The following is a 25,175-nucleotide window of genomic DNA, read 5'->3' as shown; positions in this document are numbered from 1 at the left end:
TTTTATTTCTGCGCCGTCGCGGTACTTGGGCAGCAGAGCATTTATTACAGATTCCCAACCTTTTTATTTCTTTTACATTAATGCAACGAGTAAAACATATTTTTTTTTTCAGAGCTGTGCGGCGTTTGTAATGCATCTAGGGATTATTCACGTGGTAACGAGCACACATCCCCGCTCCCGCTCGCCTCGCTGAGAAAAGAGAAGTGGGAATAAAAGCCCAATCGATATCGCGATTCCATTTTTTAAGGGGAATCTTAGCCAATTAACAGCAATAAAACCTGGCCCCTTTTTGAAGTGCTAACTAAAATATTCGAGGGGGGTAGTTGGAAATGTTGGTCCTTTTACAATTCGCATAGAGAAGGCGAGGTAATACCATTAAACAAAAGGCACTAAGCCACATATTCAGGCTTAGTGAATTCAGCAACTTTTTATATGAGCAATTTGTTTAAGCTTAGATTTCGGAGTATGATGTAAAATATATGTTGTTGAAACCTGATCTCCCCTGGACAGATTCCTTCCTTCCTTCCATCCATCCATCCATCCATCCATCCATCCATCCATCCATCCATCCATCCATCCATCCATGCGCTTAGAGAAGATAACCCAAGCATTTTACGAGTCCAGCTGAACGATTTGATTTTTTGAAGTGTTACTTGGAAGAACGCCATTGTCCACGGCTGATTTTAAATTCAACCCATTAAGTAACCCCATTTACACCTAAGCCGTTGTACTGGGCTGTCGTTTCTTGCAGCTGAGATGGGTAGCAGAGCTCGTGGATGTGTTTTTATGCTGGTTATTGAAGCCCTTTTGGGTTCCCTCTCGTGAGTTGTTGTGTGCTCCATGGTCGGGGTGATGCTCGGTTCACGAGCGTCAGTGTTAATATTTCGCTAACCTTGTACAGAGCCGAAATGAACCCGAGGATAAGATTATAGTTTCCCCTGTGTGTTTTTTTTTTTACGTTTTTTTTTAAGGACTGGGGTGTTAAAATATTTTGCGGAACTGGAGAGGTAGATTAGCAGGGTTTCTTGCCAAAGCTGGGAAGCTGGTATTACAGCCTGTCCCAGGGGGAAATCGCTCACATTAACCACTAAATGAATATTTGACAAGGGCTCATTCGGGGGTATTATTACTACAAACGGGTCCCTACTGGACTTTCCAAGGGTCAAAGAGCAATGGTTCAATTAATTATTTAGACGGTTAGTAGATTTGGTTGTAATAGCCGGACTGATTTCTGCAACCGACAGCTTCTGCCGGTGGGGACCCGGGCGAGCGCCGCTGCCCGCAGCCCAGCACCAGCCGCCGGCCGGCAGCGACGGAGCGGACGGCTGCCGCCTGCCCTCGGCCATTTCTTGGCCGAAAACCTCTTTTTCTGCTCGGAGACAACCTCTGGGGCCGTGGGAGCCCTCGAGGCTTGCGGGGACCCCCGCAGCAGCGCGTCGTTGCTCAGGATTAATCCCTTCTCGCCTCCGACGTGCAGCAGCCCCGTCTATCTGGCTCGGCGTAGCAGGTAGATAGCTGAGCGCTTTAAGTAGTATATAATGGAGGTCCCACTGAAGGCAAGAGGCCCATTACTGATAGGTGTGATTAGATACACTTCACTTATTTAAAGCCCGATCTAACTCAAATATTAAAAGCTCCAGCGGGCTCTGGTGCGTACGGGATTTCCGAGGAAGCTCTCGGCCGGCGGGGGAGCCGCTGCCGGGCGTGTTTGCCGGCAGCCAGCCGCGCCTGGCACTGGCGTTCCCACATTTTTGTTGTTGGTGGGGGGGGAGAGACGAGGGAAGGGAGGGTTATTTTGTTTAATTTCTACAACAAACATGTCCGCAGTAGTAGATACTAAAAAAAAAAAAAAAAAAAAATGTTGGGAGTGTGCGATTAGGTGACAATAATATATGTTGAATGAATAAGAGATAAGCTGCAAGGGGGGAGAGGGAAGCAGTAATTACAAACCCAATTCATTCAGCTTTTCAGGACTTTTGTTGTGGGAGCTCCATTGACGGGCTTCGAGCTGCCAGTTTTCTCACATTAAAAAGAACTGATCAGCGCCTCAGGGGGACAAGCAACACCGCTTAACTGCATAGTGATGGGGTCCTCATTTAGAGCCATTACAACAAGAAAATTAAACAGAGCCTTTGTGTGCACCAGGTTTACTTTTCAATTGCTGACAGTTTATAGCTAACTGCTCAGAGATTGAAGTTTGATTGCGGTTTGATCGCCTGCTAGTTAGCACCACCGCTATTTTAGTTTTGGTAATTAAAACCAGTTTTCTGACGATGGCACGGGGAATTGCAAGAAGTTTGCTACTATTTTGCTTTTGAGGAATCAAGTTCACTTGGCAAGGATGTCCAGCGCTGAAGTGAGTGCGGGGGCTTTTTCGCTTAAAAACTTGGGAGAAAAAAAGAAAAGAAAAAAATGAAGAAGGAAAAAAAAAATGAAATGGAAAATCTCGGAGTTGCAAATCTGGCAGTGCAAGCGCGGAGCGGCGCGGAGCAGAGACAAGAAGATCGGCCCGGGCCGACTCTGGGCTGCCTTCGGCCGGCGGCAAGGGCACAGCGGGGCCGGGGGAGCTCCGAGAGCTCCCCGGGGACGGGGGGCAGCAGCCGGGACAGGGGGGGTAATGGGGTGAGAGTGGGGTGAGTGTGGGTGCGAGAGGAGGTGTGTGAGTGTGAGGCTGTGAGTGTGCAAGTGTCTGTGTGAAAGAATGTGTGTGCATGTGCAAGTGTGTGTGTGCTTGTACAAGTGTGTGTAGGATTGTCTGTGAGTTTCTGAATGTGCAAGTCCGCTTGTGAGTGTGTGTGCAAGTATGCACAAGTGCATATGAGTGTGCACGTCTGTGTGTATGCATGTGTGAATGTGTGTCTGCATGCATGTGCGTGCATGTGTGTTTTTGTGTTCACGTGTGTCTGTGTTCATGTACATGTGCATGCGTGTGCGCTGTGCTCGTGTGTGTGCACATGCACGCGTGTGCGCACACGTGTGCGTGTGTGTGTATACATGTGCATGTGCACGTGCGTGTGCGCCTGTGCGTGCAGAGGGAGGGGGCGCGCCGCAGCGAGCCGTAATTCTGCCTTCCCATTTGCAATGTTCGCAGGAGATGGGCTCGGCCATTTATTGCACGGGGAGCCCCGTGCCTGGAGCTCGGCTTCCCGGCAGGACGAGTGTGTGGGGCTGAGCCCTGCCGGCAGCAGGGCCGGGACGCAGCCTGCGCACGGGGCTCCCACTGCGGGGACGCTGGGCCAGGCTGGAGAAGTTTGTCCAAGAGTTTGTCCTCACAACTTGAAGGACCATGTGGATGAGATCTTTTACGGTGTCTTTTCATTTATTTTATTTCTTTTTCTTCCTCTTCTTCTTCCTCTTCTTCTTCTTTTTTTTTTTTTTTTCCTTTCTTTCAGGATTTACATTTGTTTTGTTTGCATCCCCTTTCCCACAGAAAATCGAGCCTCTTCTGCCGTTGATTACTTTCAGCCTCAAGTAACTGAGTGCTTATTTCAAGGCTGTTGTCTCCTCCAGAGAACAGGAAGGCCAAAACCCCAGGGTGCAGGGGGGCCTAGGGGTACCCACCAGGACAGTGGGGGAGCTGCCCCCAAGCCATCGAATGGAGCTCTGTGGGGCCAAAGCAGCAATGCTGCAGGTTGTCCAGGGGCTATGGGACCCCAATAAGCACCGGGGAGCCATTCAGCCCTTCCAGTGGGGCTGGACCCTGTCTCCTTGGCTCCTCAAAGTCCGTCCCTTCTTCCTGAGCAAGGCAGGGGCTGCGGGGCAGCTGCAGAGTCCTGGACCCAGGCGGGTGATCTGGGAGAGCGGGAGGGGAGGCCTGGTGACCTCAGTGACCCCATCACCCCTCGGCAGTTAGGGCTGCTGACGTCACCTGCGATCTTTTTACAGAAAGTCATGATTAATGGGGAGTAGGCGGGGGGATCCCACCGGGCGTGGACAGAAGCAGGCCCCTGCACAGCCTGCAGGGTCTCCACTGAGGCTGCCTTGGGTGTGGAGACCCCTGGCCCTCTCCAGGGCTGCCGGCTGGATCCCACAGCCTGGCCTCCCCTCAGCCTGGCCTCCCCACTGCTCCCAGCCTCCCGAGGCTAGGCAGGGATGCGCTGCTCTGGGCCTGGGGGTGCCCCAGCCAGGGGTGGATGTGCGTCAGGAGAAGCCCTCTGGCCTGTCCCCTGGCACGCCGTGCCATGATGGTTCCTTTAAGCTCCTCCAAATTGCAAAACTTGCGTGAGACGGAGAAATAATTAATGTATTAAAACAAGCAGCGAATTCCTCAGGAGGCACCTTATCAACTCCAGCCACACTGGCTTCATCCCTCCTCGTATGCTAATGCCCCGTGACGTCACCGGCGCCAGATTGAATGTGAATCAGTTATGAAATTATTAGTTTTAGCCTAAAAAGCAATCTGGCTCTCCCGTGAGTGGAGTTTGCGCTGCTGCGGGTTCTCGCTCCGTGGCCTCCCCACGCTAGGCACACTCGGTAGTTGCGACTTCCCCGTCACATGAAATCGATATTTCTAAAGCACACATCTGAGCTGGGTTTGAGGTAAAGAAAGCCACAGATTAATTGGGTCCTGTGGCAGAGCTGGCAGTGTCTTCCTTATCGATACACACATTACACCCGAAAGCAGGCACTTGGATTTCCTCCGACTTTTCAGGTAGGGAAGAGCTCCTCGGGATTTATTTCTACTCAGACCCCACCGAGGGGGTGCGATCCTCTGCTGGTGTCGGAGAAAAAAATACCCAGGAGTGTTTGCTTTCACTCGCGATAGAGGAAAGTGGGCCGGAAAGAGGGGAAATATATATATATATATATATTTCGGTTTAAAATACAAAGATTTCTGTTCTTGACGTTGAGCAGGAGGTAACCCAGTGGTGGAGGGCCAGGGGCTGGGAGTGGGGAACAATGGGCATTAACACCGTTTCAATCGCTGAGGCCACTCTAATTAGATGTCTGGATCTGGCGAGATCAAATACCTGAATCTAAAACCCCCGCTCTTGGGTTCTTTCGCTTGCAAATGCTTCTGAAAAATGGGGTTTGAAGCCCCCAAGCCAACCCCACCGAGGGGCTTCGTTGTCCCCCCGGCCCACCCCTGGGGTACCCGGGCCGCCTGCCGGGGGTGGCCGCGGGACAGGGGCAGCTCCGCTCCCCTCGGCTGCTGCTTTCTTGCCGGCTCCGAGGGCTGGCCGCGCCGCTAGGATGAATTATGAATAAACTTGTAGCTCTTGCTCCTGGTGGAACGCGGGGCTGGGCTCTCGCTCTGCTCCCTGCGACCGCGGGGGGGCCGTGCGAAGCCCCCCGGTGCGGGAGGGAGCCGGTGCCTGGCCCGGCCCCGCCGTCCGGAGAGAAGGGGAGAGAGCAAACCAAAGTTGTAACCGGCTGGGAAGTGAGTTTTCTGACTAATGAAATCCGAAATGAGTTGCGAATATCAAGTATTGTAAGATTTCTTTCCCTGCCCCCCCGGCACTGATTGGCAATACACTTTTTTTTTTTTTTTTTTTTTTTTTTTTTTTGTGTGTTGGTTTGAAAAGCAGGAAGAAATGTAATGAATTGAGTGCTGTCAGAGATGTCTTCTCTGTTGATGTGGTGAATGGCAGTAGCTCCCTGATCCAGTGCAGGTGCAGTAGAGCTGGGGAATAAAAGAGGGGGGCTCTCTGTTCAGTGGAAAAAGCACATTCCCTACAATAGACCACACACTGCCAGCCAGCACGGCATCAGCTCACACTCTCAGACTTTTTTCGCCTCTTTCCACAGTCCTGAGCTCACAAAATGGCTATACATTAGCACTAGTTAGGGTTTGCTTTTAATGAACAGTTGTGACTCCTTTTGACCAACATTTAAATCTGCTGTGCTCTCTCTGAAGACAGGTCTGTTTTGATCACAGGTTTTAAAAAATGGCCCGTTTCCTTCCAAGGCGGCTAATTCAGGGCCATCAGTTGCATTTGATTGGGAAAAAAAAAAAAAAAAAAAAAGCCTCTCGATTAATAAAATGCATTTTCCAAGTGCTCATAACAGGAAAAGTTTTTTTTTTTTTTTTAATATATATAATAAAATGGTGTGTGGAGGAGGAGAGACACTGTTTTTAAATGGATGAGATGGTCTAATCCTATACACGAACGCATATTAATCCTGTTTAGAGATAACCTGTCTCCTTTTTGGCTTAATATATTATCCTTACACAGGGATAAAAACTTTGTGGTCCTATTAATTCGGCGCAGATTGGTTTTTCTTGGCTTATTTCCGTCACTTTTTTTTTTTTTTTTTTTTTTTTTTTTCCCTTCGGCGATCTGCTCAGAGGAAACTAGCTGGTTACACTTGGTTACTCAAGTTTTATTCGAAATTATTTCCAGAGCGGGGGCTCACTCCTCACCGAGGGGGCTGATTGATTCTGCCCATCTCCGCCTCGCCCCGTGGCGGGGAAGGCAACGAACCGGCATTTTCATGGCATCCCGGAGCAGCCCCTGCGCTTGCTGATTCCTCTCGCCCCTATCCTGCAAGAAGTAGATTAAGCTCTTTTGGATATACTTGCTGATGCATTGCGCTGAGGAAAATTGCTCTGTGTTTGCTTATAAAAACCCATGTTACTGTGAAAGTTCTTTTTTCCCCCTAATCGTGGTAACAAATAGCATCCGCTTCTGGAACAGTTTGGCAAAGCCATTCTTTGCCTGAATACCGCTAAACGGGAGAAGCTGACAGCTAACCGGTTATTACCTGAGCTGCGAGTAACCCCCCCTCCCCAGCTGATAACAAAACGTGTTCACAGCAAATGACATTAGAAAGAGCAGGCAGATTCTGCTGAGCGCCTGGAGCATGTTTTCAGGGGTCAGATCTTGTCATCCCGAGCACAAAAGAGCGGATCTTGTCTACATATAAGAGAAGAGATAATATTGATGAGTCTATACGGGAGAAAAAAATAAAATCCTTCACACTTTCACACTTAGTTTTCGGGATGTTTCGGGCGGGTCTGCCGCTGGTTGCCCGCCGAGCATCACCTGTCAGCGCCTTATTTGCTGCCAACAAGTTGGAGCTCTCCCAGCGCCCCCCTGCCCCCGGTAGCGGGCTGAAGCTAAAAGCTGGGGCTTTACGGGGTGCTGGGGGCATATCCCGGTGGAGAACTGATGTTAAAGGCTGGGGCTTTGCGGGCAAGCGGCTGCGGCTCCCAGCCCCTCGCTGCCCGCCCGCAGTTCCCCACTTTCTTCCCCCCCGTGCTACTTGATAGCCTTTGTGTCCTATTGCTGCACACACCCATAATTAATCCTCCTGCTTACCGCTTACATCCCGTACCCAAGGGGCAACTCAAACCTATTTAGATCGCCTTGGTTGGTTGCACAAATTTACGTGGCAAATGAGTTATAAACCTAATAACTGCTTTAATAAAAAAATAATTATTTGATTATGGCGGAGCAAATTTGCTGGAGCGCAAGGATGCGCCTGGGTCTCCGTTTTGGTGGCGCTGAGCGAGGTTCGTCTCCGGATCGAACTCCAGCGCTTTTAAAAACATTGCTCCGAAAACAAACGAAACCAGCCCAAAACAAAAAGCCCTTCGAATGCCCACCCTAACCCCCACCTCACACCGACAAAAAAAATCTCCCCGATTCACCGAGCGTCGCGGAACATTTTCTGTGATATTATTAAGAAGAATTAATTTGTAAACAGCAAATCAATGTAAGGTTTGGGTGGCTTTGAATTAATTGAAAACAATCAACCCGGGGGACCATTAACCACACATGTTGTTACCTCTCTCACTCTTTTCCCGTTAGGACGAAGTTTATGCGCCTCTTTCAAGTGCATTTATGCTTCTGGTTTTACAAGTAAAAGTGAGGATGCAACAAGACCAGTCGCGCTGTCCTCTCTATACTTTTAACGCTAGCATATTGTTTGATTACTAATTCGAGTTAATATGATCTTTATGGCAACATAACAGTGGATAATTGGCCCTTTTTCTGAACAACAATGTAAATCACAATCGCTTTATTATTTAATAACGTCAAACGCTTCGTTGGATTGGCCCCGACAGAGAAGACCTTTTCTTTCTAGGCAGTGTTGTTGAGAAAGAACAATGCAGATCTAATTGTGGAGATTTCAGAAGTTGGCTCCTGTAAATGAACAGCTTAGATATGGAAGTTCCAGCAGATGTCTGCACTTTTCCCTGTGACAAACCTTGTAACCCCCCTTCCTCCCCCACTGCCCTGTCCTCCCCCCTCCCCGACTTATTGAAGATTTTTTGTTCTCACATCCTAGCAACAACCTAAATCTTCCAGCAGCAAATACACCCCTTTCCCCTCGTTGCTATACAGCCCTTCAGATGGCAGGCTTAAGCGTACACACCAAATTAGTGCTTGGCCCAAGGCGCGCTCGCCCCTCGCTCGCTGCTCGCCCCGTGCTGTCCGCCCCCCCCTCCCCGGTCAGCGGCGGGATGGGGGGGTCGGGTCGGTGGAGGGGAGGGCCTGGGGAGAGGGGGGCTCTGTGCTGGGCCTCGCCACCCTCCTGGCAGCCCTGCAGACGTGCCGGGGGGTTGTTTTGCAACACTTTGGAGGCGACTGCAAACCGCGCACGCCCTTATGTGGCGGAAAAGGTGCCAGGGCCTGTGTGCCCGGAGGGGTTCAGGAGGGGACGGACCCCCCCGGGGTCCCAGTGTCGGCCGTCCGCACTGCTCGGGGGGGGTCTGCTTGTCCCCCGGCCCGACAAACCCAAACCTTCCCGGATCCACCGCGGCACCAGCAGCGACCCAGCTCCGGGGGGGCACGGCAGTGGGGTCGAGGATCCCCCCGGGAGGGCTCCGAGGGAGAAGTTGCGTGGTTCTTAGCGACGGGGGGGGGCGCATCCCGGCGCGGTTGTGTCCCCCCCACCCATCCCCTACTCTGCGCGGCTGCTCCGCGGAGAGCTTTGTGCGCTGCGCGGGATTTTCCCTTGCGCCCAAGCCTAGGCTGAGCCCGGTGCGGCGGAGCTCTCTCCTCTCCCGCACCGCCGGGTTCTCCGAGGGCAATTCTGCCGGCAGGAGCTGACTTGGAAAACTTTGGCCGAGGGGAGCTGGCAGCGGTGCGGAGCCTCTGCCCCGTCTTGTCGGCTCCCCCCGAGCGCCGAACAATGCGCGCTTTGATGCGCGCCCGGGGCTCCGCCAGCGGGAGCTGAGGGCGATGCGTATCAGCCCTCCCGCAGCCAGGGGTGTCAAGAGATGGAGGCAGAGATACCAAACACGGCATTTTTTTCCCCCTTCCTTTAGTTTTGCAGTTTTGACCCAAACAAGAGGCCGGGATAACGGCAGCTAAACCCTGCTCTGCAGCAGCAAGCCCGCCCCAACCCCTTCCCGCTCCCTCCCGGCGCGTCCCCGCCGCTGCCCGGGGCAGGAGCAGCGGTGTGGACCCGGGGGGTCCCGACCCCCCAGCCCGGGCAGCCGGAGCTCCACCGCCCCAAGGACCGGGGCAGTGGCCGCAGCCCTGCCACAGTGCGTTTTTTTTTTTTTTTTTTTGGTTTGTTTGCTTGTTTGCAAGAACCCACCGGAGGAAAGTGGCGACAACACAGACCCGAGCACTGAAATTCCCCGAAAGAGAGATCCGGGGGGCATGGGGATTGCAAACCCTGCCTGCAGCCAGGGGAAGCGAACGATGAATCCCTATTGACCTTCGAGTGAAAAATCTGGATTTTTTTTTTTTTTTTCCAATTTGTTTGTTTGTTTGCTCAGCTCTACCCTTCCCGGCTCGTTTGCTTTGCAAACTTCGCTTCTCCCCGCTGACATCACCTGGCGGGGGGAGCGCCGCGCACGCTGGGTGCTGCCCGTGGGAGCTCGGGGGCGGGGGCTGCGGGGGTGCAGGCCGGAGGGGAGGGAAGAGGGGGGGATACGAAGGGGGGTCCTCGGGGCTCTCCAGGCCGCCCCCGCCGGCAGCAGCGGCCCCCCGGCGTGCCGGGGGTTAAGGTGTCGGGTGTGGGGCTCTGCGCTCTCCCCCCCCCCCCAAAAAAAAAAAAAAAAAAAAAGCACCGAGAGGAGGGGGCTCTCCCGCAGCCCCCGGGGTTGCAGCGGGCCGGGCCGAGCCGGGCCGGGCCGGGCCGGGCCGGGGGCGGGGAGGCCTCCAGGGCTGCCACTCCCCCCCGTAATGAGCTCATTTCCATGTCTGCGCCTCCCGCAAACTGTGAGAAAATCCGCCGGGACATCCAGCGTGCCGATGCGGCCGGGGCTGCCCCGGTCTCCCCGGTGACAGCGGCCGCCCGGGAGAGCAGTGCTGGCAGGGGGGAGGTGTGGGGGGGAACGAAATGAAGCAAATAAAAAGCTCCGGCCGGGCTCGGCAGCTCGCAGCTCGCTGCTTTCCGCGGGGGGACCCCACGCCCACGCGTGTCTTCCTTCCGAGGGGCTCCCGCATGCGGGGCGCGGGGGGAGCCCGGCGCGGGGGAAAGGGGGTACCCGTGGGGAAGGGGGCACTTGGGGAAGGGGGAAGGGAGCTCTGCAAAGCCCCACACTTATCAATAACAAGATGTATAAATATCAAAGTGAAGGAGCCCGAGTAAGTCTTTCTAGAAGCGAGGAGGAAGCTTAAGCAGCTTTCTTTAATGGTGATTTGTAGCTCTGTAAGGGGCACGGATAGCAAATACCCTGCAGGTGCATGTTGTAACACTGCCATCCGGACTTTAATGTAGATTACTCTCCAACTCGTTTGATCGGTCCTTTGAAACCCTTTACAATTGCCTGTGACGAACCGCCAGTCTCAGTTTTTTTTCTTTGAATAATGCCTTAAGGGTAAGTCCTCGGGGCTTTTAAAGATCTCCAGCACATTTTGAAAAATCACGTTAGATTTCACTTTAGAGCGTGGGTCCATGTCTCTCAACTTGGGGCTGTTAACAGGCATCTTTTAAATCATTAATCATTTAATAACCACCAACTTTACTCTGGAAGGGAGATACTCGCGGGGATCTTCTAAAGACTCCCGAACATTTGTGTTGCCAGTTTGGGATCCTGCCGGTTAACATTTCGGAGGCGACCTTCCCCCGGCCCCCCGCCCGGAGCTGCCGGATCCCCCGTGGTCGTGGGCTCCCCGGGGAAATCCTCCTGAACCCCTCCCGGGAGCCGGGCACCGGGAAGCCCTCGGGCTGCATTCCCGCAGCAAACCCCAAAGGCGAAACCCGGTGGGGGCAGCAGGGGAGCCCGGGGGACCCTAGCTCCCCAGCCTGGGGACCTGCCCGGGACCCTTGCCCGTGCCTTGCCCAGCACACAGTGAGCATTTTTGGGGGCGGCATGAGGAGGAGATGCAATAAATCCTGCAGATGCTTCTACTCTCTCTGCAAATAACGCTTAACCTTTTATATTTATTTGTTACTATTAATTCCCAAAAATAATTACTGAACTCTTGGCCCTTCGACTTCGACAAGCGGCGCTTTGTTTCTATAAAATAAACTTGAGAGAATCAATCCCTCCATATCAAACTAGGGATTTGAATTAAAGGCCCATTTGGGACACTTGAGACTACAAAGGGTTACACATAAATAAATGCCACATTTGCCTATTGCAAAAGTTTTCTCTGTCCTTTCTCAGTCACAACAGGGGAGGAAAAAGCCGTCGTTTATTATCTAGCGCTGGGCAGGAGCAGCCCCTCCAGAATGTGCTCTTAGATTTGGCCGGCAGAAGAGGGACTCTTTTTTCCCCCCTCAACAGCAGCTCCTTTTGTTCTCCAGATCTCTTTCCCAATTTCAAGCTTCACTTGCAGATCCTAAGTTTGTTTGTTAATGACGCTATTACCATCTGGCTCGTCCTACTTTCCAAAAGATATAAATCTCCCCGGTTTCATTGCCTACATTATCATTTAAGTGCCACCATCGCTGGAAGAAAAATATGCTTTCAAGGCTGCGAATTCTGCCGCACGCAGCAATTCCCGGCCGCGGAGCTGCCGCCGGCCGCGGGAGGCTCCAAATGCATTTCACCTTGCAGCGGTCCTCGCAGAGGGGCCCGCCGCGATTTGAGGTTTTCGACAGAAAGTGAAGGGAGCCCCCCCTCCCCTGCCCCCGTCCTGGCGCTGGTTAATGCATCTGGCTACTTTGAACCGTTATCTGGGTGCGCGCCCGGCCGCCGGGGTTGGAAGGGGGGAAAGGATGGGTCCTGCCCTTGGCAGGCTCCTGGGGGCCCTCAGCCGGTCCCCCCCGTCCCCCTACCATAAGCGCCTACTCAGTACGTGCAGATAAACCTTTCCCACAGGCGTCGTACTGTAAAGGGAAGAAAAGTTTGGGCTCCTCTTAGCGCAAAGCGCTCGCAGATTTGTGTGCGTTTGGGCATAAAGGGACGGGGGGAGGGCGAGCAGGGATGGGGGAGGGAGTTGGGTCGGTTTGTGTATGGGCTCCACAATGACTCTATTTATTCGCTGCAACCAGCCTGGGCAGATTGAATAGGCGCGAGAGAGACACTCAGCCTTCCCAACGCGTGGGCTTTGTGGGACCCAGTCCCCACTAGCAGATTTGGACTGCTAATTTCCCATGCTGCGGGGCTCTCCCCCAGGAGACGCAGCCGTGCCCATCAGCTCCGTCTCCCCCAAACCCCGTCTGCGTTTCCAGGCTCTGAGCGCTCTCTGCTCGCTGCCTGGAGAAGTTGAGCGAGGGGAGAAGTTTAAAACCTTTATCGTTTCTTTGCTGGGTGTCCGGCAACGCTCTTGCGGAGAAAAAAATTGATTTAAATGTACGTATACGCACACACACACATAATATTGTCAAGCGAGGGAAAAGCTATTCCTCTAATATGCGAAAGAAACCCAGGGATTTTTTTTCCCCGAGAGATCTAATTGTTATAAACAATTACGGATGAAAAGAAAACTCACTTATTATGCACTTGTAATACTGTGACTGCATGGGAGAGAAAGGGGCCAAACCAGTGATTAATTAATATCGCACCGGCGTAGCTGCTTTCTCGCGGAAGGCCTTTTCCCCCTTTGCCGCTGCAGAGTTATCATTCCAGCTCGAGTCATGTGCAGCCAGGAAGGGATCTTGTTTATAAATTTATATGACGACCTTTTCTTTGTGTCTGCTCTAAAGTTGATATGGACAAATTGCAGAGGTATACAATTTAAGTAGATGCACTTTTAATCACCGATCATTAAAATGGTTATGTTAAATATACTCAATTACATGCATGACTTCACCCTAACAGTACTTTCTATTCTCCCAGCTGCTCACGTATTCCTTAACTATAGTCAGCAGAAGAAACTCGATTATGCTGAATCCATACATTTCTATGGATTTCATCAGCCTAATTAATGCTTCAGTGTGGTCCATGTGTCTGAAAGGTCCCTTTGCTATTACTTGGGTAAGGAGGCAGTGCAGGAATGCAGAGGGTCTTTCTTTCAAAGATACCCATGGGGGTCACTCTAGGACTCTAATGGCAAAGGTAGCAAGTGTTAAATAGCAGAAACATGCAGAGAAAGGGAAGGCAACGATGTAAAAGGGACATTGATACTGTAGGTATGCCCAACAGGTCAGTGATGATAATTAAAGCGCTTAAAGAAGAAAAGGTAAATGTAAGGCTTCCACAATTCGCAGCGTGCCTGGTTAAAAGCAAACAAATCAGCCCACAGAAACGCACCTTGCTGGTCCTGGTGGGAAAAAAAAAAAAAAAAAAAAAAAAAAAAAAAAGTTGACAGCAGATTTTTAGCCTAAATAACTATCAGGGCAGCCTCTTCTGTGAGCACCGTGTTTGAATGCCCCGTCTATTCTCTAATTTTCTCGTTGTGAAAATGCAAAGTGTCGTGGAGATGCCTGTGCAGCCAGGAAGAACTGGGTGCTCCCATGCTGCTGCATCCTGTGCACTCGCAGTGCTGGCACAAGCCAGGGGATTTTCCTGCGATCTCCGAGGTCAGTGTGCTCAAGCAGTACAGGTGCATACGGAGCTGGCAGAAGTAGCTCTTTCCCCAGCTTTCTTCCAAAATGAAGAAGTGATTAAAATAAATGGGATGCGCTGCAGCTCTAGCACAAACAGCCAGTGGCTGCTTTTATAACGCATCTTCCCATCTCAGCATTCAGTGGGATCTCAAAGGCAAGAGTGCTGCCTCCTCTTCAAGCAACATGTTAATCAATGAGAAATTCATCGAGATGTATTTATTTTTTTGTTCCCACCTGTTGTGGTAGAAGACCATCTGATCAGACCTTTCTCTGGCTGCTGGGAGACGTGAGGGGAAATCAGAGAGCATTCTTGTCACCCACTGCACTGCCAAGAAGGCGGCAGTGGAGCCCAGCTCTCTTCCCCATTCCTCCGTCGTGCACTCTGCAGCTCAGTTGTCCTAACTCGTGCCAGTGCCTCGCTGCAGCCTTCATCCTTGAAGTGGAGAGAGAGAACAGGGAAGATTTCAGATCTATAACCAAATTATAACCTAGGAACTTTATGCTTGTCATGCTAATTTAATGACTTTTATAGTAAGTGTAGACTTTCTGTCTTTTGAAATTAGCTCTTCAAAATGCTTTGTGTAATGACAGACACTAGACATAAGAGACAAATGCACAAGCAATAGTGGGATAATAATCTGGCAAACACTGTGCCATTTAATATTAAGATGGAGAAGGAAGCGCAGTGAATCTCAGCAGAGATGTGCATTGTTGCCTGAGGCCATCAGCCCACCCCAGGCTCCAGAGTGACCCAAAACGAGGGTGTCCTCCAGCCCTGCCTTTCCTGGCTTCACCTGGGAAATGAGAAGATCCTGGATGTTGAGTGCAGATTAGCATTTTGTGAAATGACCCTTTGCTTTCTGGTGGTGTTTACAGGTGTCTGAGTACCTAAACGTCCTGATTTAGATGGGCTGGCTCTGCCTGCACCCAGCATGCCCCGTGGGAGACATATATGCTGCATGCACTCATATGGCTCTGAGCGTGCAGATCACCTCTGTCCTTCGGAGCACTTCTGTGCTCCCGTGTTATGAGTGGTCCAGAAATCTGTCCCAGAGATGGTCTTGATAACAAAGGGCTGGGTAAGCCCAAAGCTATATGTGTACTGCAACCTGGGCGACTCACTCATTGCCTATAATTGTAAATAAGGTAAGTTCACACGACGATCGAGTAACGAGGGAACAAGAGGCCTATTTTAATCAGGTGGTTATCTCTCCTTGGTGGAGATCAGAGCTCCATCGCTCCTGGCCTTCTCATTGTGTCCCCCCTGCTGGAAATGACAGCTCCTTCAGAAATAAGCAACTTGGTCCCTGGATGGGATTTCAGCTCTTTTGCACTACACATGTACCAATTGTCATTTTACAGCTACAGCGAAACCTCTAAATTATATAAGTGTATAAACTCGGCCTCATTAAATCCCCCCTTTTGGATAGCCTCAAGGTTGGAGAGTATATTACTGTAAGCCAGAGGAGACTTAAATTATATCCAAATGGGGATTGAAACGTAGTGGTACTTAGGCACACTCCTTGTCTCAGCTACAGAGGTTTCATTTTTCCCCTTTCGAGTGTTATAATATTACAAACGCAACTGTTTCCGTATGTCAAATCAAACGATCTGAAATCCTATTTCTTGATTCAGCCTACGGGTCCCTTTGTGGTGGGGACAAAAACACAAAGATATGATCAAACACTGCAGTCTGACCAAAGAGAAATTTATCGTTCATCTGAGAGAGCTTCCTAATTTGAAGCTGAAGCCCTCCCCTTCCCGAACGCATGGGGACATGCTGGGGAAGTTGTTTGCTCGCGTGCGTGCCCGTGTGCACGGCTAAACGGGGGTGTGCAGGGCAGGGTCACCCCACGGCTTAGAGCACACCCTGCCTGCGGGCTGATCCTTCCAATCAAGCCGATTAAAAAAAATAATGAAAGGCTTGAGTGGGAAATCTGTGCCCACAGGGCTGCCTTGTGTCCTCTGGCCCTGCCTGGGGGTACAGCTGGGGCCGGGGGGCTCTGCCTGGACCCCCCCCGGGGGCATCTGCTTGGGCCCCCCCCGGCTTGGCGCTGCCAGCTCTGCCTGGTGGCACCGCGGGGGGCTCCTGCAGAGCCTCTGTCGAAGTCCCCCGAAGTTGGGGCCGCCGGGAGGGGGTCGCTGCTCCCCCACTCCTTTCGCAGCCCTCGCAGGAGGGTCAGTGGTTTAACCAGGCGTCACCAGGACTTCGTTTTATCCCCGGCCCACTGAAGCGTGTGGCTTCCAGTGACTGATGGCCGCTGTGCTGCACAGTTGCTCTCACGGTGCGTGCTCCAGATGGGCACGGCCCGGAGGCTTGGGGGGAGCAGGGGGGGCACCGCTTTGGAAAGGCCACCGGGGTTTGTTCTGGGTCCTCCCCCCCATGCCAGAACGCCAAAGTTGGGCAACTTCTTTAGCGGTGTGGGGCGGGGGGGGGGGGGAGCGATGCTGTCCCCCCGTCACCCCCCGTCCCCCGGCGCAGGCAGCACGTTCCCAAACTCCGAAATGCCAAATCACGTTACTGCTGCGGCAGGAGGCTGCTTGCGGATCCGTGACAGCTGAGTTTTTCCTATCGATTATGTGACACTGCAGTTCATTTACACGGCTCCAAAGCTTAAAGACACGGGAGGAGCCCCCCGGTTTAACCTGAAATCCTAACAGAAAGCGGATCAACTTTCTGGCCGCTGTTTAAACTGATAGATCGGGACTTAATTCGGAGAGACAGAAAGGGAGAGAAACGACAGCACGGATTTATCTTGCCGGCCGTCTTTGGTGCAACTTTAGAAACTGCGGCGTTGCAAACGGGGGGCCGAGATGCTAACGAGCAGCAGCAGCGAGTTCAGCTCCTGGTTTTCGTATCGATTTTAGGAAGGGGGTCCCAGCTCCGGGCTCCCCCCGCGGGTGCGCGCCCCGAGGGCGCGGCTGCGTGCGGCTGCTCGGGGCCTTTCGGGCTCGTCCCAGCACCGGGGAGGGGGTCTTTTGCCAACCCCCCCGGGGACGGCAGCGGTCCCAGTGTGCTGCCGGGGCCTTCCCCTGCCTCTTCGAGCCGGGGGCTTTGCAAACGCCGGTCCCGCTGCTCCCTCCCCCTGCCCTCGCCGAGGTTTCACTCCTTGCTGTTAGTGCCTGGAAACAATAAAGGATGTCGGGCCGGGCTTTTATTGATTATTTGTCACCCCGTATTTGTCAGTTTCAATAACTTTTCCTGAAGTTTTACTCACGGGCACTTGAGCTTTCGGATTAGGCCAGCTCTGCGGATTGCAGCGAGGGGTAATTATCCGCCGGCCTGCTTCCCCGCCGCCGGGCTGCGCAGCCCGAGAGAAAAGAGCATTACCGGGGAGGGGACGAGCAGGATCCGGCCCGAGCCCCCCCAAAGCGCTGCCCGGGCCCGAGGCGGTTGCAGCCGCCCCCCCGCCGCCCCTATCCGCGGCTGCACTCGTTCCGCGAAGGGAGCCGGAGCCCCCATCCCTCCTCCCCTGCCCCAAGTTTTGGAGGCCGGGACATCGCCTCCCTCGGGGGGAGAAATAGGAGGGTTGGACCCGCAGAGCTGGGGCCCGAGCCGCGGCTCTCGGGAGTCGCCGCATCCCCGGGATTCGGTGGAGGGATGCGACACCGGGGCTTCGCCGTGCGGGGAGCCGGGAACCGGCCCGGAGGCGGCGGGGCTGCGGCACCTGCCCTGGGGTGGTGGTGGGGGACGAGATCTGAGTCTGTGGGGGGTGGGCTCGGACCCTCCTGGAGGGGAGGGAAAGCCCCGCTCCCCGGCCCGCCTCCTCCCCTCGGCACTGGGCGACGGGTCCCGAGCGCTGAGCGCGGCCCCGTGCGCGCTCCGGCCGCGGGTGATGGCTGGAGGCGGCCGGGAGCAGCCGTCCCGAGGGCTGGCAGAGTGCTCGCCCCAGCATGTGGGGTGCCCGGGGTACCCCATGGCATCCCACCGCAAACCAAGAGACGAGCGAGCACGGAGCGGCCGGGTCCCCGGGATTTAATTACAGCGGAATGCATTCTCCATGCTGATTAGGAGGAAAATCAATTGGGGGCTTATTTGGCACAAGGAACCAATAAAACACACGCACGCACACACGCACAATTTATTAGAGCAATAATCTCAGCCCCAAATGGCCTAAATATTATTGTTTCAGTTGCAGTGAGGGAATAAGTGTTACACAGAGAGCATCAGGGAGTCCTTTCCCAGGAATTCAGAAAGAGTTTTGAGCCTCTTGCCTGGCACTGGCTTGCCAGCTCATAACCTTTGAAATAGTGGGTTGCTTTCCCCCATTTCAGGTCCAGGTGTCCGGACTGCTGTAGTACCTACAGGACGAGCAGCTCTGTGGTCCGCAGCTGTTTGTGCCAAGAGGCAAACATGGTACAGAGCTTCTCACTTGCTCTTCCAGATTTCCTGCTTTCCAGTGATTTATATGTGAAATTCCTAGAAGAGAGGAGGCCACATAAAAGATCCCCAAACCACGGGCCGTGCTAAATGCCTTGCTGGGAAAAGACAGTTTGTGCCAAAAATTCTCTGCTAGGGATGGGGCAGGAAAGCATCCCCACAGGAGGGTGCTGAGCCCTGAGGCCAGGCCGGAGTGCGTGGGGAGGCTGGGGGCAGCGGTGCCCCCCTGCTTCCCCTCTGCCAGGCGACATCGCTGCCTTGTTCTCTGCCAGAGCTGCAGCTCTCAGGAGGTCTCTCGGGAGTTGGGGGATGCTTGGGGGGCATGCAGGGGGCCAGGTCACGCCAGGAACTGCGGGGTCCCTGAGAGCTTCAAGTGTGTGACTCAGGAGATTCTGGGTTTGCATTGCAGCTTTCTGTAACCCCAGTCATCTCCGTCCCCAACCGGAGAGGACCTCATTTCCTGCTCAGAGCTCTGCCAACCACAAGGTCTTTTAATAAGGCTGCCAGGGGTGCCGGGCTGCGGGAAGGACAGTCAGTGTTTGTCACCAGGGAATGAGCTGGCATCATAGCTCTCATCTGAGTCAACAACCTGGCTAGCCCTGAGCATGACTTCATAAATCATGGCATCTAATTGAAAAGCACATACTTATATACACAGGGCTGTTCAAAAAGAATGAAAAAAAAAAAAAAAAGTAACAAACACTTCTGTTTTCCCCACTAGCCTGTTCATCAGTCACCTGATTGTTTCAACTTACTTTATTTCACGCAGAAAAAAAAAAGAAAAAGAAAACATAAAACCATCTTGTATAGCCACAATAAAAGCACAAATGAAAAAATTCATCTCTTAATGAGAGGCTTAGCCTTTTTCTAACACAACCCTAATAATAGGAAAACAATCATTAAGTGTTTTTAATTTAAATTGTTTTCACGGTTAATTCAAAATCACTGAATAGTATTATCACGTGTCTATGTATCTATTTGGCATTGAGGCATATGATATTTCAAAGCAATTGAACTACTTTTGAAAGCAAAAAGAGTCCTTTACAATTCATGTATTCGCTTTTTGGAAGTTGTTTAGTACACATATGCCGGCCTTCCTTTTTCTCCTCCTTCCAGTTGAAATGAAAAGTTAAATCTGCGATGAAAGATTGGTTACATGCGTTCTGCTTTTCACACACGAATCTCCTGCTTTATTTTTTCACCCACAGGAGCTGAGGGATATCCTCGTGTCAGAGACATCTCCGCAGCCCTGGCCCTTCTGCCATCTCACCCGGGAGTGCAGAAGCCGAGAAGGAGCGTAGGGCAGTGGCTGAGCAGCAGCTGAATATTCAGATTTCACTCTTCAAGCAACCAGAGACACTTCAAAACCACGCGTGAGACAAAATGATGTTAAAATTTCAATCCTTAAACCTCTGTTTAGTCGTACTCCAGAAGTGAGCAGTTCATAGCAGACTGGGATTTCTGATTGACATTTTGCCATCAGAAGCCCTCGAGTAGGATTTCTCCAGCTATAACACAGCTATAACACTGGGCTCTGCTCCCTTTCGGAAGATGCTATTTCGCGAATAGAAGCACGGGAGAAATTTGCATAAAAGCTTCATATATAATACATGATTGCTTGGAAATTAAGAAGCAGCAGTTTTTCCCTTATTGTTTTTGGAATAAAGGGTACGCTTTGTTTTCTTGTTTACTTAGTGTGCTCTCTGATCCCTTGATGTGTTTCAAGAGTTTTCTGTCAGCATCATGAGACCTTGCTTACCTGGTAAATTTTAAGTGTGAAATGATTAGTGTTCAAAGTGCCTGAAAAATACAACAGTAACAATGTCTGACAACTTTTTTTTTTTTCCTTCTCTTGTTAAATAATATTTCATGGTACATTAAATGGGTTGTGCAGCCTCTTCTGAAGAGACCAAAGCAACGCATTGCCACATGCTTAATGTTTTCATCAAGTAGCAGTTCTTAAAAGGGAAAGAGCTGAAGGCAACCTGCAATCCTTCCCTGAGCCTTTTCTTGGTTTGTTCTGAATTCAATTAGAAATGGTACTAATTTGGGGACATATATGGAAAGAAAATAAATATTATTTCACAATAAACCTCTTAGTGTGTCATTTGCAATCACAGGCAGATACTAGAAATGCTACCCGTTAAATCCACTGAACGTTACTTTTCCAGAAGTCGAAATGTTTTCAGCCAAACTGATTTATTGACAGTAGCTTCGGATGCAATCGCTAGAGCCAGAGCAGCCCAAGGAGAGAAGCAAACAATTAAAACATTTACGTATTTGATTCTTGATAGACATCTCCACAAGGTAGGTTTTAACATTTTTTTTTCTTCTCTCTTTTTTTTTTTTTTTTTTTTTTTTTTTTTCAGTAAAGAAGGATAAGCTTGGAGTGCCCAGTCACCGTGGTAACTGCCAGAAAAATTCTCCTGAAGTTTGAAGAGGTCAGCTAACGGGGTCAACAACTCTGGCCTCTTTCTGAGCTGGGGCTGGCAGGCTCCATCCTGCGGCTGGGGTGTTAGCGCAGGCTGAGCCCTGGGAGGTGGACCATTCCAGCTCTGATATAAATTTTTTGAGTCAGTTCACGGCCTGGACTCTCCAGGTGGCCTCCAAAATCGATTGTGACCTTGTGACCCTGTCTAACGGAGGCATAGCATCCACCCTAAGTAAGGATTTAGCCAGGAACGACAGCTTTCCACTGAGTGTTATTGGGGACAGTACAAACAGTTTTGGAAGCAAGGAGGTAGGTATGAGGAGTTGAGGTCATTAAAGGCATATTAAAAAACAATTTTAAAAATCCTTGTTAGTGGAAAGTTTTTATTAGCATTATTCCTTAAATAAACTGTTCTGGCAAGGACCCTTTTATCTTCCCTAACAATATCATATCAAGTATTTCAGCACATTAACATATGAAAAATTGGCACTTTCTATATTCCAAACCGAACTAATATTTTGTCTACCTCTGGATTTTGAACTTGTAAATGAAGCTGGCAGACGTGTGATAAAATAGACTTCTGTGAAGCATGTTTTTTTCCTTAATACCATAGAAACCAGGAGACTGCTTATTAAAGCGGGTTGTTTATTTTAGGAAGTAACTTCTCTGATATATGTGTTCTTTTTAGATTCAAGAAGCTCTTTATTGATGTCATTTTATTATTAAACTGGGAAATGAAGTCACATTCGGAATAGCACAGGATGAAAGTATGAGTCTCACAGGCTGCTTCCCTCTCTGGTTTGTAATACACACAGACAAGCCATAGATTTGGTTACATGTTTTTGTAGAAGAAAACTGTCATCATACTAAGATCATATTTATAGAAAAAAAATATTTTTCCCTTAAGATTTTAAGCAACAAACCATTGGGGTGAGGCAGGGACAGGGGGAAACTGCTGCAGAGGTCTGATTTTGTTAAAAAAAATAAATCTATAAGTATGCCCTTCCAAGCAAGCAGCCTTGTTATTGTGCTCCTGGGTAACACTGTCCTGGTTCATTACCACTTCTACAAAACCTCAGCTCTGCACACACTGCTCACATGAGTAATCAGTCGTCATCAGGTGAGTAAGTGGAACTACATGGAGGAGCAAAGTCCACTTTCCAAGGTGGAAAATGCTCTCGAACTTTGAGTGACTTTAAAACTGCTCTGAAGGAAGAAAATTGCATTAATGTTTGTTCCCAGTCTTGGAAAAATTACACAAACTTATCCCAGCGGGAATCTTGCCCAAACACTTCTTGTGCCTCGCAGGAGAGGGCCTGGCTCTGACGTCCTTCTTCCCATCACTCACCTGCGGAGCAGTTCCCCTCGGGTCAGAGGGCTTGTGCAGAGATGGGGCTATTAAATACGACTCGGAACGAGAGCCTGAGCCCTCTCCACACTAAATAACATGGTACCGCTGAGAAGTCCCATTCGTTACAACAGCAAGAGTCTCTGGCTTTTACTTGTGGTAAAACCTTGCTCTGCAGAAAGCCCCCAGAACCAGTGGATGCCTGTTGGCCAAGGTCCTGCCTCTTGTAGGGCTGGCGTAATCTGCCCAGTGGGATTATCTGAAGAGCAGGAGTTAAATTACCACAAATAAGAAAGGGGGCAGAACTGTGCTCTAAAATAATCTGGGGCCCAGACGTGCACGTGCAGGTATCAACGGCAACACTCTATTTAATTCCTTCCTAAATACTAACTCTAGTTTGTTGCTGTTGATTTTTAATAGAACTATGCTGAAAACAATTTACTCACATCAGCGGGAGTGTTGATTCAGGGGAGTGCCTTGTATGACTAAGCTTGGCAAGACAGAGCTCACAGTCCTCAGAGAGGATCAGCATATTTGCTCAGTTTTCAGAAAAAGCATTTAAAAAATACAAATTGTGAGCAGCTGCAAGGTGAATACAAATCTGCAGAATTTTTAGCTTTTTTTTTTTTTAAATATTCATACCTCTTTTGTAATGAGGGCATAAAGTTTCCCAATTCTACCTGAAAAATGGGATTGCTTCTAAAACAGATGGCACAACCTTCACATTGGAACTTCTGGACCAAAATTACCCCAATCTTTCCCAAAAGCCTCAGGCTTGGAACAAGGAATCATTGGCAGAGAGAATGACAAGGGGTCTCAGGATCTTTTACTTGCTGCAAAGTCTTTTGGGTTGATTTCTGTAGATCCTATTGAATTTATAATCAACTGAAAACCTACAAATGTCACTTGAAACAGGTCCTGGATTTGTGTCTTTTGTAACTCTTTGCCTTTTTCTGTTGATCATCTCTAGTACAACTGGGATGTGGAGGGCATTAGCAGCAGCTGCAGCAGGACTGCTGGTCTTCCTCAGCCCTTCCAGCTTCATGAAGTGCTCGCTCCAAATCATTTGATTCCATGACATATTTTCTGAAGTGCAGGCTGCTTCAGTTTTGGCAGAATGATATACATGAATGGGTTTAATACAGCATTAGAGATGAACAGTCAGAATCACCAAGGGTGCTGGACTGGTGGTTCCCAGCCTCTATCATATGGATCACTGATAATCCATGGGGCCTTGGGAAGTTTGCTGCAGGTGGTCTGTGGAACTGTATTAAATAATAACGTTCATAGTCTTCAATTAAAATTTTGATGAGAAGAGTGTGTGGCAGTCTGCACTCAAGTCTGAGAACTGAGAGTGATCTGCCAGCCTAAAAGGTCTGAGGATGTCTGCTTTGCATGAATGTGTCTCAGCCTGTGGTCCATCAGGCATTAGAAAGTATTTTGAGAATGCTTTCAAATTAAATACATGTGCAGTAAATGAACATGCCTTCTCACTCATGCAAGCGAGCAAGCAAAAGAAAACAACAGCAAGGAAAAAAAAAAAAAAGGACTTCAAAACAACACGAAGAAAATAAAGGTAATAAATTAACACTGACGTCTCAGCCTAGTTTGTGTTTGTTTGTATCTGAAAACCACATTTCCAGCGCTGCACAGAGCGGGGAGCAGGGCTCTGGCAAGCATTGCCTCGCCATGGCCTGGAGCAGGGCTGCTGAGGGTCTGCGCTAGCTGGAGGAAGCGGCGAGGGCAAGCGGGCGCTCGGGACTTGCAGGTGCGCTGCCAGAAGGGCCCGAACAAGTGCCGCATTTCCTTCGCCTTTTACTTTCCTCGCCGCGTTAAGTGTGTGCGCGGCTGGCATGCAGAGGAAAAGTCAAACTAATTCTGATGCTTTTCCCTATTCTGGGTGGACTAAGTCAGAGAAAGCACTTACGGCAGCCTTTGTGGAAGGGTTACAATGTAGGTTGATACTTTAGGAGCTATAGGAAGTTCTTAATCCTTCACTGCCTACGGGACTGTCATTTATAGACCTGCCATTGTCTCATCTTTTATAAGGATGCTTCCTTACATTAAGGTTCCAAGAGCAACCGGACTTGGCCATTGTTCACAGCTATTTCAGCTAGTGCCTTAATGCACATCTAATATTTTGTTTATGCTTTCACTGCTCTCCTACGCAGCAGACTGTACCTTCACACTGGTTTAGGTGACATCATTGACAAAACATTCATTCCAGTGTTTTTTTTTTTTTTTTTTTTTTTTTTTCTCATTTCTTTATTTTTTTCTTTCTTTTTTTTTTTTTTTTTTTCTCCTGATTTGTCTGTACATCTTGATTTTGCATTAACCTTGTTTGTTACAGGTAACAGGTGGAACTTTATGCATTTAGTTGCTCATTTTGTGTTCAGTTCTCAGTTGAAGGAAAGCCACACAAACACACTTCCTTCTTATAAAAAAGTGTCCACATGTTAAATTTCCACCAGGTCAAATTCATTACATGTGTATTATCTAAATTAAAGTATCTCTTACCATGTAACAAGAATGAATTTGGCCATGAGCAGACAAAATGGAAGCAGGGATTATTTTGGTTGTATAAAATGTAGCTTGATGTTAGTGGTGGTTTAATTACAGGATTTTTTTATTGCTATTCATACAGACAACTGCTGTTTTCCCCTTTGATTTATCTCCAGATCAGCCCCGTTCAGCACCCCATTTCTGGCAGTCTCAGCAACACGTGGGGTCTGGCAGGCTTCTGCAGACATTTCCATCCTCCCTGCACTGCTCCTTCCTCTGCCCTGTCGCAGCAGCCCCGCAGCCTGGTGTTTCTCAGAATTCCTCAGTGATGCCTTTCCTCTCTAATCTGCTCCATGGCTGCTCCAGAATCCAATGCTTTTGTCAAAGTTTTTCAAACAGTTCTAGAAATAGAGGCTGAAATACAGGTGGGTGATCTGGCGACCGGGTGGTGTTCTGCCACTGCCTTCCTGCCCTGCCTTGGGTAAATTACAGACCTCCTCTAGAGCTCATCTCTGTATCCATAAAATAATAACAATAGTTTTTCAGAGTGCTTTTATATTCCTAAAAAAAAAAAATGATGTAAATCAAAAGCTACCTTGATTTTGTCAAACACAACTCTGTCTAACACTCCCCACCTTTTCCTTTGCTGTCTTACCTGCTGAGGCTTTGTG

The 25,175-nt window shown here is 50.0% G+C and overlaps 1 long non-coding RNA gene across 1 annotated transcript in view; it reads left to right on the top strand.

Moving 5' to 3' along the window:
- LOC311441203 overlaps nucleotides 1-20,315 on the top strand; it is a 263,170-nt gene extending 242,855 nt beyond the window's left edge. Inside the window, exon 5 of the long non-coding RNA XR_014695844.1 lies at nucleotides 19,432-20,315. This is a non-coding gene — a long non-coding RNA (uncharacterized lncRNA). The remainder of the gene's footprint in view (nucleotides 1-19,431) is intronic.
- Nucleotides 20,316-25,175: the final 4,860 nt, after the last annotated feature.

Source organism: Aythya ferina (genome assembly GCF_964211825.1).
Source record: "Aythya ferina genome assembly, chromosome: 9".
Taxonomy (NCBI): domain Eukaryota; kingdom Metazoa; phylum Chordata; class Aves; order Anseriformes; family Anatidae; genus Aythya; species Aythya ferina.
This window is presented reverse-complemented; position numbering and strand designations above follow the sequence as displayed.